Source organism: Tamandua tetradactyla, chromosome 19, assembly GCF_023851605.1.
Source record: "Tamandua tetradactyla isolate mTamTet1 chromosome 19, mTamTet1.pri, whole genome shotgun sequence".
Lineage (NCBI taxonomy): Eukaryota > Metazoa > Chordata > Mammalia > Pilosa > Myrmecophagidae > Tamandua > Tamandua tetradactyla.
Genome location: NC_135345.1, coordinates 10,570,678 through 10,583,385, shown reverse-complemented (window position 1 = coordinate 10,583,385; position 12,708 = coordinate 10,570,678). Strand labels below are relative to the sequence as shown.

Below are 12,708 nucleotides of genomic sequence, written 5' to 3'. Positions count from 1 at the left end.
CAAGGTGAGTCACAGCTGGAGCAGGTGTAGTGCATGCAGGGGGTGGGGGGCAAGGAAGGAGAAACCCGGGCTTTTCCCGTACTCATCTGCTCTGACCCCTTGCCTCTGGAAATCCTGAGAGACTGGTCTCTATGGACAAAGATCCGGATTTCTGACTTGTAGTGAACTGTATTTGTTTTTCGCTTCTGTCGGTTACTACGCCTCCCCCCCCCCCCCCCCCCAACCCGCTTCCCAGGGACTTGTGCGCGGCAGCGGGGTCGCAGCGCTCGGTGGAGCCCGGGTTCCACTCCGCGCCACCAACTAGGGCGGGGTACGGTTTGCAAAAGTCACTCCGCCGAAGGGGCATCCAGGTAGCGGGGGTGGGGGAGAGACGTTAGTCTATTTTGCTGATTGGAGCAGAGAGGAGATGGGGCATCTTTTGAACGGCGGGGATGCTCGAAAGTACAGAGATTAGAGTGACAGCCCGGATAGTAAGTAACCTCTTTCCCGAATGTCAGTTATACTCAGCTCTTGATTTTTCCATGTTACTTTTTACTTATTACTGTTTTTTTTCCGCCGCGGTCTCTATTTCGGGCACCGTGGGTGGTGGCGGCGGAAGGGGGTGAGCAAAAGGAGGAGGGGCGCCAACTCTGGATGGGAGCGCAGCAACCCCTGTGCAGTACGAGAGGGAGACCCGCCGAGCCTATCTCCAGGTGCGCTTTCCGAGCGAGGCGCGGACGGCGCGTTGCTCCCTCTTTCGGCCGCAGTCTGTCCCGGGAACCGGAGCGCCGACTTCCAGTGCTGGGCAGGAAGACTGACGGACGGTGGGATGGAAACGCCGCAGGGAGCAGAAGCAGGGGTGCAGGGATGGGGGTTGCTGGGTTCTGCCGTTATTTGTGGGCTCTTGATACCCTTCACCTCGCCCCCTCCGCGCGGGCAGGCACGAGTCGCACACCCTGAGCCCGCGGTTGCATCTTTTCCCTCCGCCTTTCCTTCCCCACTTTGCTGGACCAGCCATAGCCGCCCGGTGTCTTTCGCGAATCTCGCTCTTCCTCCGCGCCGGGTATTATCTGCAGGTCATTTTTATCCACAACTTGTGCTAAAATGCTTTGGGGTTGGAGGAAATTCTGGAGAGGCCCCGGCAAATCCACTGCCTTTCGGTTGTGCTCCCAGAAGCAGCTCCCTACTTAGCCAGGAGCAGCCCAGAGGCAGGGAGAAGGACCGGGTTGCGAGTGAGCTCATTGCTCCTCCCGCTCCTCCCGCAGCCAGAGCTCTAGAAGAGAAACCCCATCACGACCCGCTGGGCTGCGCGGCTCGCCGCGGATCTGGGTAGCGGGTCCCGGGACCGGTCCATCAGCGCGCAGTTGCCGGCTTCTGTGCGGGCTGCTGTGGCTGCAGCCCACCGCCTCCTGCGTGGCCCTGCGCTCCAACCTGTGCGTTCTCGCTTTGGAGCCAAATCTCACTTTTTATTTTGGTCGAAGTGCGATTATCGGGTTTCACCTAGGTTTAATTCTCGGAATTCCATCTTTTTTTTTAAAGGGAAGATAGCCCAACTTCTGCCTCTCGGTATTTCTAAAACCCATCCATTCGCGTTCGGAGAATTCTTGTTTTCTTCTTCCCCTGTCACGATTGGATGCGATCAGAATAAGTCTGACCTAGTGAAATTCCAGGGGATGGAAACATATTTCCAGTGTTTAGGTTCCCTCCCCCCACTCCAAGACTGCAGAAATAACATTTTGAAATGGGCCTTTGTGTTACATAAGGTTTCCTCCAGGCCTGGAATGAAAATACCATCTTCTGTGGGAGCCTTTCCCGGCTTCAGTTAGCCCATCCAACTCTTTAAGTGGAGTTTGACTGGGATGGACAACTTCATGACTAAGCACTCTAAGTCAAAGCAGTTACCTGCGACAGCAGCATGGACTGTAGCATGGAATGATGGTCCCTTAGTAAGGTCTGCTGGGCTGTGGATCCAGGCTGGTATAAAATGCACTGCTGCTTTAAGATGGGAGACTTTTGCTCTGAGAAACTGATGAGAAAGTGATACCTTGAACTTGACAATGGAAGTCAGGAAAAGCAGAGGGCTCTGAGCTCTCTAGCCGGTACTTCCAGTAAGGAGCTGTGTATCCTGTGACCTAAAGCAGAGCTGTACAACGTGGATGCTTTGTAAACCTTTGTTCAAGGGAGTGGAGTTTGCTTTCCGTGGGCTCCACAAATGTGGTTGGGCTTTGTGCTTTTGTTTCCAAAAGAAAAAAAAAAAAAATACTGGAAAAATTTCTTGGAGGTCTCTGAAGGGAAAAGCAGTGTGGAAGTTTTTCTTGCCTTGCGTTGGCTAGAAGGGGGGCAGAGCGATGGTGATGAAGATGGACTGGAGTGAACTTCCTCGAAGGTGAATGCTGCCTTCCACGGGCAAGGTCTTCTCCCCAGCTTGGTGCATACACACACACATTGTGGTGATATACACAGAGTGAGTAATGAGTCCTGTTCTAGTGAAGCTAGAGTTTGGAGGGAGGGGCAGTCAGACAGTAAAATGCATTGATGTCCTGATGGAAGCCAAGCCTGTGTCCGGGATCATGGTTCAGACGCCAGGTCCCAGGGTCCCAGTATGAAAGACGGGGTGGAAAGGTAAGAGCAAGGCTGAAGTGCAGCAACTTTCTAGCTGCTGCTTGCAGTGACTTTCCAGCTATTGCAGTAGGCAGTGTCTTTTCAGCTTGTTTTGGGAAGGATGGTTGTTACCCATGAATTTGGCCTTAGTATCTTCTCTGAACTCATAAAAGTGACCCAGTGCTTTCTCAGGAGACTGCCCTTTTCTGACAGAGCAATGGAAAGAATGCTAGCCGGATTTGGAACAAGCTTCTTATGCCATGACCTTAGGCAAATCATTTTACCCTCTCTGAGCCTCAGATTCATCTTATGCCAACTAGAGATGGAAGGATTATCATAAGAAAGTGAGAAAATGAATATGAAAAGCAATCAACAATTCAAAACTGTTGGTGAAATTGTACAAGGTTAATTTGCCCTTCCTACAATTTCTATTTTCTGTCTAATTTAATGTTCATATTAATTGAAGTTCATGTATGTCTGTGTGAATTACACATGCTAAATATTAAAATTAAGGGACAGATTTTATGTAATCTGTTTTTGAACACTCCGCCTGAATTCCACCAGCTCCAGGTTTTACTGTCTTTCAGAATGATTAGTTCCTTGCTTTCTGGATCTGAGTTAATTTTTTAGAGTTGTCCCATCCACCCCTACCCCATCCCGGCCTGTCTCTTTCTCTCTCTCTCTCTCTCTTAGCTTAATGTATTCATATGTCTTAAGAAAATATATATTTGGTGCAAGGTCCCTGATATTTATTAATCGCTAATGGAGAAAGTTGCATCTGAGCGATTCACTGGAGAAAAGTGATACATTTTCAGTTTCCCAAGGACAGTCTGTCTCCGTCATCGAAGTCTGTCCTCAGCCTAAAGCACTGGCTGGCTATTCCACTTCAGGTGTTGTGTAAAATTTGTTCCCAGAACTGAGCAAAATGCCTGGTGCTGAGTAGATCAATATTGTTGGAATAAATGAATGAATGATTGAATCGAATCTTCACAGCAACCCTGTAGAGCAGATGGCATCATTTCTATTTTAAAAATTGGGAATCTGTAGATCAGAATACTTGATTAATTTTCTGAAGGTACAAAGGGCTCCAGATGGGAATGTGGGTCTGTCTGTCCTCGTTCTGCTCCTCTGTGTTGCTTTTGGTACACTCTCTTCCATCTTCACTTAAAATCCTACCAACCCATAGTGGACTTTGTACTTGGGACACACACTCCAGTTGGGAGATTGTTCTGATGGGAGGGAGAGCTCTGTCTCCTTGGCCATATCACCTAGTCCTGGACAAAGGTGCAGTTGAATGCTAATCACCTGGGACCTGGAATCGTGAGGGACTAACTAAAGGACACAGGGACAGTTAAGAGTTTATTTACCACTTTAGATCCGAATCCAGTGGCGTCAGCTGCAGCGTCAGTGTCCCAGGGTGTGGTCCCAGTGGGTCCCTTTCTGGGACGTGAGCTTGAGGCACTCCCTGTTGCACCATTTCTCCTTCCTTCCTTCTCATTTCCCAAACCTGGCTGTGACATTGTTTACAGCCATTGTTAAAAACAAATGCACAAACGAAAAAAGCAAAAAAACCTCAGAACCAGCAGGATTGGGACTGACATGACCCCTTCATCAACTCCTAGAGGTAACCCCTAGTCTTCAAGTAAATTTGTTTTCTCTCTAAGTTAGCCAGAATTGTTACACAGCTGATGTGCTGCTTCTCAGGATTCATCTTCAGCCTGCCTCTGCTATGAAACCTTCTCAGCTTCCTCCGTCCACAGGGAATTAAGTCCATAGCTTTTTCAGGCAGCTAGAATCATATTTACTGGGCTATAGTTTGTCAAATAGTTATGTGGTACCACTAGAGGTTTAGAAAAATGAATACATTATTCTTCGAAGGAATGATCTGAACATAACAAAAATAGATCCCAGTGGGCATGTTTTATTCGACTTTTTTTTTCTCCAAAACCATGTGCTTTGGAGTTTTCTAACAGAAGTGGCAAACTCAAAAGCCTTCAGCATTCAGGCAAATACAGACCAGGAGAAAGCAGATGGTGGGGCCCCAGGGGTCAACTTAGCTCAGGATACAGGAGGTAGTTGGGACCTTCGTCCCAATCTTGCCAGTTCTGAGGTTTTGTAGTTATTGTTTTTCCGAGATAGGCCGTAAGTTCACAATTTTATGTGGATTCTCTTAACTTTTGAGTGCTGGCAGCTAATTCAATATTTATGAATAATACCATGTGGTCCTAGCAAAAATCCCTTCTGTTTTGGGCTCCCCATTCATGACCTTGGTTTTTGTGCAATAGAAAGAAAATTTGGTTGGTATATAAAGCCACAGGAGAAGCCGGTTACTCAAAATATCAAGGCAACAGGGGTGAGCGTGTTAAGCCAATAATATTCTAGTTATCGTTTATGTTTAGGGAGACAACACTTGGAAACATTGTTTTATCTTTTATTTGTGGTGCTCCTTCTCCTTGTTTTATTAAGAAGTTACAATGACCACATTTATTCCTTTAATGCATGTTTAGTGCGTTTCAACCATGTACCAATATCATTCAACTTACTCGTGGGGAATAAAACAGATGGAAATTCTAGCTCTTGGGCTTATGTGTCTAGTGGAGGAGAGAGACAAAAAAACACAGTAAATGAGTACAATCTATCCTACGTTAGATGATGATATGCTAAGGATAAAAACAGAATCAGGGAAGGAGATAGGAAATGTTGGCTGGTAGGTGTGAAATCTTAGGCAGATGCCCAGGGATCAATTTAGTCTCTGGGTTAACCTAACCAAAATCAAGTTCCATTTATCGACATGAAAGGTTTTTGGGCATGGATGTTTAGATCTTAGGTTTTATTACTAACCTAAGTATATAAGTTGCGTGGGTAAATCCCTGATAGTGGGCTATAATCTTAAATTGAATGAAATAAGGATTAAGCAAGTTCATTGAATGTATACCATGTGCCAGGTGCTACCTTAAGTATTAAAATACATTGATGAACAAAGTTACTCAAGGAAATTATAAACTAGCATGGATCACATTACGAAATGATCACAAATGATTAAGTGATTAAAGTGAACCAGAAGTGGGAGAGATGTCTGAACCAATGAGTCCTGATGCTCAGAGCTCTGACATTCGGCCCTTTCTTAATTTAGCATCTGATATGTGCCAGGAACAGTTTAGGTTAGTGCTTTTCAACTGCCTTTGAGCCTTGACCCCCTCAGCAGTGCAGTATTTTTTGGTTTTATTTTGTTTTGAGCTTTAATCTTTATGACAATGGCATTTTGCATTATTGTGAAGTTTCATTTTGCTTTACAAAAACAAAGTATTTCATAAAAAAAGACAATTCATATGACATATGCTTAGAGGCTCCAACACACCTTCTCCCAAATCTGCCTCAACCCTTGATTTTTGACTGCTGTTAGCAGTGCAGTTGTGCAGAAGATTGAGAAATATTATTCTGGACAGACTTACGTTCTTCAGTGGGAATCAGATAGGGTAGCGAGTTGTTACATGAAAGTCAATATGTGCATAGTGACCAGGTCTCAGCTCACCCCTGCCAGGAAAGGCTCCCCAGAGAACAACCCTTTCCCTTCTCATCACCCCCATTTATTTATTTTGTAACAATAACTTCTTCCGTAGCAGAGTTTCCTAGCAGTTATGTTTATCTGGAGGTGTCTCATTTCATTCACTTACTTGCTGCTTGTCTCCCAATCTTCCACCATAATACGTGCCCCCACCCTGAGAGCAGGGACCCTGTGAGTGTTTCTTCTTAGTCACTCTTTGTACCAGTTTCTAGAACAGCGTCTGGCACCAAGTATTTGCTAAGTAAAGAAAAACAGGAGGCAGCACTGCTGCCTGGAGGAATTAGAGAATTTTTCACGGAGGAGCAAATATTTCAGAAAAGATAGAAATACAGAGAGAATGTCTAAATGTTTATCTATTTTAGGCATTCCCAATGTGACCAGCCCTATCGAATAACTGGCATCTTTACAGAAACCCTTCACTAAATAGATACTAGCTATGCAAAGATCCTCTGGAATAAAAAAGAAGGTAACAGAGGGAATTCCTCACTTCATTCGGTGCAGTCACATCCAGTGTCTCCTTGGAACCCAATGCCCAGTCCTGCAAGGGAGGCAGGGGAACTATCTTTATTTCATATTTCTGGAAACAGGTCTGAAGAACTGAACCAACTTCTCTTCAGACCCCAGAGTGAAAAAAAGCAGAAGACCCCAGAGCGAAGACTATGTTTTGCTGTCTGCAGTGAGCAGATGGTTCAGGCTGCAGGCTCACAAAATCCCTGGAGGACTAAGCCCAAATTTTCTATAAGCTTCGAAATGCATTCAGATTTCTAAAACATTCACATTTCCTTTTACTCTTCAAGAACTTGCATTTTAGTACATTCCGAGATGCATTTTACCTCTTGTCGAATTTCCTCTAGAATTCCTGTAGATTAAAATCACAGAACACCCTGCAGTAGGTTCCTGTATCAGTGGTTAAAATACAGTGGGAGAAAGGTGATTGCAGCTGAAATGATAAGGCATACTTGCTTAACTGTGCCCAGAAAAATAAAAACTTGAGTGGCATAAAGTAAAAGTGAACTGGGAAACCCCTGTGGAAAACTTAACTGCACCTTATTTAAATTGTTTCTTTAAATGGATTTTTCTCCACATTCCAGGAGGGAAGGAGGAGAGAGTATCAGCTACAGATTTCCGGCATTATATTTTGGAGTTTATTCTTACGGTAAAAAGACAATATCAATTCTTTTAGCTATATCAATTGAGAGATCAATAATTTTTCTGGGCCTCAGTTTTCTCAATATTGTTATGAGAATTAAAGAAAATTGCCCCAAATACAGTACCTAGAATGACACTCCATAAATGTTATGGTCTTCTTGTGTAGGTTGCCAGATTTAGCGAAAAAAAATACAGGACGCACAGTTAACTTTGAATTTCGGATGAACAACAATTTTTTTTTAGAATAGATATGTCCCAGATAATATATTTAAGGAGTTATTTATTGTTCATTTGAAATTTAAATTTAACCGGACACCCTGTAATTTATTAGGCATCCTGATTCTTATAGTAACATAGGGTTGAGTGATTTCTTCTTTGAAAGTTCTAGAACCCTAGGATGTTAGAGAGGGGACAATATAACCTTGAAGGTGAAATGCCTTGGCCGGGGTATGCTTCTAGTTAATAGGCCAGGCTGAAAAAGAAGTGTTGTTTCTATGGGGATTTAAGTAACAGAAAAATAAAAGAAAAGCGTGTTTATCTGCTTGCTAAAGGAAGCAAAGAAATTGTAGATCAACGCAATTCTCCCGATGCATTTATCAAGTGAGCCAGATTCTCTTCCTTTTGTGAAGGCATGAGCCTAGTCATTGCCCAGCACCCTTTGGAAAGGTGTTTCAACCTGGTAAGGCCCCCAGGGTAGGGGTCAGTCGACTAAGGCAGTGCCTTATTAAATACACATGTTGCTCCCAGCTCGTTACAGTGGGGCTGGAATTAGAAAGGCTACCTGCTCACACAAGGGCACTTTGTGTACACCCAGAACACCAAAGGGATGCTTTGTGCTTTGACGACTCACACCTGAAATTGCTGCGGCATCAGATGAATACAAAGCTAATAAACCTGTTAGAGGACCTTTCAGCCAGCCTCCTACCAAGTCCATGACCCTAAGTTACAGATCTAGTCTGAGTTCTCCCCGAAGACCGCTCAAGTGTGTTGTTTTGGGCTGGCTGTGAAAATGTTGTGTTTCTGTTTCAGGTAATAACGTGGTAGGGGACTAAATTAATAAGAAGTTTGTTGCATGTGAACTTTCCAAAGGAGATTTTTTTGCTTTTTTTTTGAATAGTAAGATTTTGCTCACGCTGAAATAACCACTTCTTGTTGCACGCAATATACATAACTCCTCATTTAAGCCAGGGCTGCTTACCTAGCAATGCACGCTTGATTAGGGACTATGTGCCAAAAGGGAGACACACTGCTGCAGTGGTCAATTTGTGCGCTTAACCAACTAGAAGGATCTGATTAGAATCCACTTTGCTGCTTCTGAGCCATGCAATATGAAGTGAGTTACTTTACATCTTTAAGGTTTCAATTTCCTCATCTGTAAAATGGGCATAATAAAAACTATAGCTGAGGATTGTTTATATATTTTATCAAGCTGGCTCAAAGTCAGCATTTTTAAAAAATGCTATTAATAAGGTGACAAAAGAAAACAATGGAGACCTCCAAGTTTCCAGACTCAATGTCATATCACTGAGACTTGAACTAAATCTCATGCACCATATTCCATGGGGGAGTGCCTCAGTCTTTAGCCCTTGTTTCTTTAGTCATAATTTATATAATTCTAGCAAACATTATTTCCTTTTCTGGACCAACATGTTAGAAGCAGTGATGTAGAAAAGATATGGAAAAGGTGGTTAAGGAAAGACACAGATGAAGTACAGAGTGTGAAAGAGGGAGAGAGAGCTGGAGAATGGGAGGGGAGGGGAAGGAAGGGGAGGGGAGAGTAGAAGCAGATAAAGGGATTGGAAGCGAGTGCAAGTCCAGTGACATTTTGGTCAGGCAGTGTAGAGGAGCTCCTGAGGAATCCCAACCCAGGCATTTAAGTAAATATCACTCCCCTCCCTCCAGCTCCAGGCTTCTCAGAATGCCAACAAAATACCCCCTTGTCCCTGAGGAAAAGATGCACAACACACTGTATAATGGTTAAACTGGAAATAAACTGGAAGGGTAAACAGCAAAACACAAGATTTTCTTCCTGTTTTGTGATGACCTAAAATCACAGATAAAAACTGAAGACAAGGGAACTGAGTGCCATCTTGTGGAGAGATGGATCACTACCTCCCCCCCCCCCTCCGTCCCCCCACCCCTCCACGCTCCCACCCCCTCGCCCCCCACCCCTGCCCTCTGGTCCTCCTCTCACTTCTTGGGGGTTTCCTCTTGTTTGGCTTTAAACTTTCACAGCTAAAACTCAGCTCTTACAAAAGAGTTTCAGTGTGTGCTCACTGCCTGTGAAAATAATTCCTCCCAGTGGAATGATCTGCCCGGGGCACCTCTCAGTCTCCTTAAGTCCCTTTACCTCCCACATACGCTGACCGCTTCTGGGACCATGCACCCATCAGGGTCAGCCATTCTCGGGCTGACGCTCTGTTCCCAGAGCAGTTGAGCATCCACGGAGACCCTGACTATACCTTGATCCAGAGGGGGGTGCATTGCCTGAGGTCTGTGGCATTGAGAAAATGACTCCGTTTCTCTGGCTTTTCGTTGCCTTATCTGTAAAATGGGATTAAACTCTTCTCGTGGACTTTTGCCACCAAGATTGTGTTTTACACGTATGAGGAGCTTGGTGTGTCATAAGCGTTCTACAATATAGCAATTAATGGTAATAATTAGCTTTTCTTTCTTGTAAGCAAGATGTTGTTTGGAAAGCTGACCATGAATGTCAGTTTATAGATCAGCCTTCCAGCCTGAGTGTGAATGGTCCTTGCTTCCTGGCAGTGAGAAGACCTCAGCGGCCCCAATCAAACAAGGCACTAAAGTAAGATGTGGAGGCAGGGACCTCTCTTCTTTTAATCAGGGAGGGTAATAGGAAGATCTTCCTCAAGAGCCACCTGAAGATTTTTCTCCTTTGGTCCCGTTATCAAAAAAACTAGGTCATATGCTTACAGCTAAAAACTACAGCAGGGGAAACTGAGGCATAAGGACATTTGAAACAAAGAAAGAGAAAAAGTGGATTGAATATGGTAATCGTGAATTGATCCCTCTTGCCCTGGAGCAACTTCTACATTTGTGTCTGCATGCTTCAGTCGGGGATTGATCCTGCCCAGCTTCATAACTTCTCTTTTAGTGCTGTCTTCAGCAGAAATATAAATCTTGGTTTGTTCTGGTTTCACTTTTTTCTCCCACTTCCCCAGTTCGGTAAATTTTACCTTAGTCTGCAATTTGCAACACTTCGCTATGTACTCTCTCCTGATTTGAGAAGTCTTTGCAAAACACAGATATCACCAGGTCCCTGCTCTACCACCTGACGCAGAATGTTTCATGAGCCTGCTTAATGCACAGTGTTAGAGTTTAAATGTAGGAACTCGAGATTCTATCAGATCTGGGGTCAGACCTTTGCTTCATTGCTGTATCCCCTTGGGCAAGTTAGTAATCTCCCTAAACCTCAGATATTCTTTCATGACTTTTAATTATGTACTATTCATATATTCATTTAATATTTAATCTGTTCCACTAGATTAAATTGTGGAAGGGCAAGAATTTTATCTAGGGTGAGCCCAGAATCCTGGGTCACTGCTTGGTAGACAATAGGCACCCCAAAATTAACTGTCGGATGAAAAAAACTACCTACCCAAATACCCTCTGTTTCGTGGTGTTGTCACAAATAATGGAGACAATGCATACAGAGCACTTCAGGCATGTGTGTGCTCTTCTTTTGCAATTTTATTTTTATAATAAAAATAATAATGATGCTCAAGTTTCTCAATATGAAATTCAAACCCTATTCCATCCTGACTTGAATTTATCTTTCAAACCAGATCCTTTGCTTTTCTCTGATATATATATACACACACTTCAAAACCTGACCTCAGGACCACACATTGCTCCCCAGATCAATCAGGAATGTGGACACGGAGATCCTCAGTGCATGCTGTGTTCCCTTCCCCTCCATCCCTGCCACCCTCTCTTTCTCATCAAGTTCAGACCCCATCATTTCTTAAGCTTTATCTTGGATGGTGCCCACTCTACCCTCTCTGCTGCCCGTGAAGAATGATTGTGTTTGGGGTAGCCGCCGTGGCTCTCTCTCTTCTAGGCACATCACAGGATTGTACATTTCCTCCTAGGTGGAGGTCATTGTGGCTCTGTGGCTTGTTGTGGCCAGTGGCATCAAGGGCAGGTGCCACTGGCCACATCTGGCCTTACTTCTTGAGGCAGCATGTGCTGTGTGCATTTTCTCTTCCGCCTCTGGCACAGTGACCCGTAATGTTGAAGAGCACAGCTGTTCTGTATTTCTGGGCTCCAAGAGACTTGGGTGAGCAGAGTCCCACTGCCAACCTGTAGGGGACAAGCAGCAGAAGGGAGAAGGCTGTGAGGTGTGACCTCAGCTGAGCCTGACCTTGCCTGTCTTGAATGAGGCGCTGCCCTTTCCATTCTCCTGATGCACTTCTTATCACACAGGTGACATTGTCGAAATAACTTGCTTTGTCTCTCAGGAAATAGCGTATCACACAGGTGACATTGTCAAAAATAACTTTCTTTAGCTCTCAAGAAATAGTTCCTCCATAGCACATACCAGCCTCTTATGCCTAGTCCAGGCTTTCGACCCAGGGTTGTTCCCCACTGCCAAATGCAGTATGGATTTCTGTGGGTGAAAGGTACAGCGTGGCCTCAGGTCTTGGCGGGTGGGAAGTGAAAGCCCCATTAATATAAATAGCACTTTGAGGGTTTGAGAGGAAGCTGCTGTTTTGGTTGAGACTGTCTGCCTTCAGTTGAGCAGCTGCCCTTTGTAGCCTCATAAAGGGATTAATGTGATCTAAGAAAATCTTCTCTAGGTCAGGCCAATATCTCCCAGCACTCCATCCTTTCCCAAGCTATCTCAGCAGCTGGAGCACAGCCTTTCCCCAGCTGTGAAGGCTTCCTCCTCTGGAGACATCCTTTCACTTTCCATCTCAAAGGTGGAGCCTGCATGTATCTCCTTCTGATCCCTAGCCACTGTTCTTCTCCAGGCTGATTCTAACAGGCAGTAGAAGAGTGCTGGCTGGCCATCAAGCCATGCCTTAGGATTCCAGTTACATAGGTCTCAGCCCTATGGATTGAAACAAACCTGTGTTTTGAAAATTGTCTTCACCCACTGCCTTTCCTTACTTGAATTCTTCTTTAAGGTCTTCTGCTAAGGACAGTGCCGAGGCTAATGATCTCCTAATACATATATAACAACATTAAATTTAGGGCCATTTTATGGTTTTTTTCCTGTTTTATTTTTAACTTCTTAATTGTATAATATAACATGTATACAAAACAAAGAAAGAAAAAAACGATAGTTTTCAAAGCACTCTTCAATGAGTAGTTCCAGGATAGATTCCAGAGTTTGTCATGGGCTACCATACGATCCTCTCAGATTTTTCCTTCTCGCTATAAATTTC

The 12,708-nt window shown here is 44.4% G+C and overlaps 1 protein-coding gene across 5 annotated transcripts in view; it reads left to right on the top strand.

The window, feature by feature from the left end:
• HS3ST1 (heparan sulfate-glucosamine 3-sulfotransferase 1) overlaps positions 1–12,708 on the top strand; it is a 38,738-nt gene that overhangs the window by 9,950 nt on the left and 16,080 nt on the right. The gene's annotated exons all lie outside the window — the stretch shown is intronic.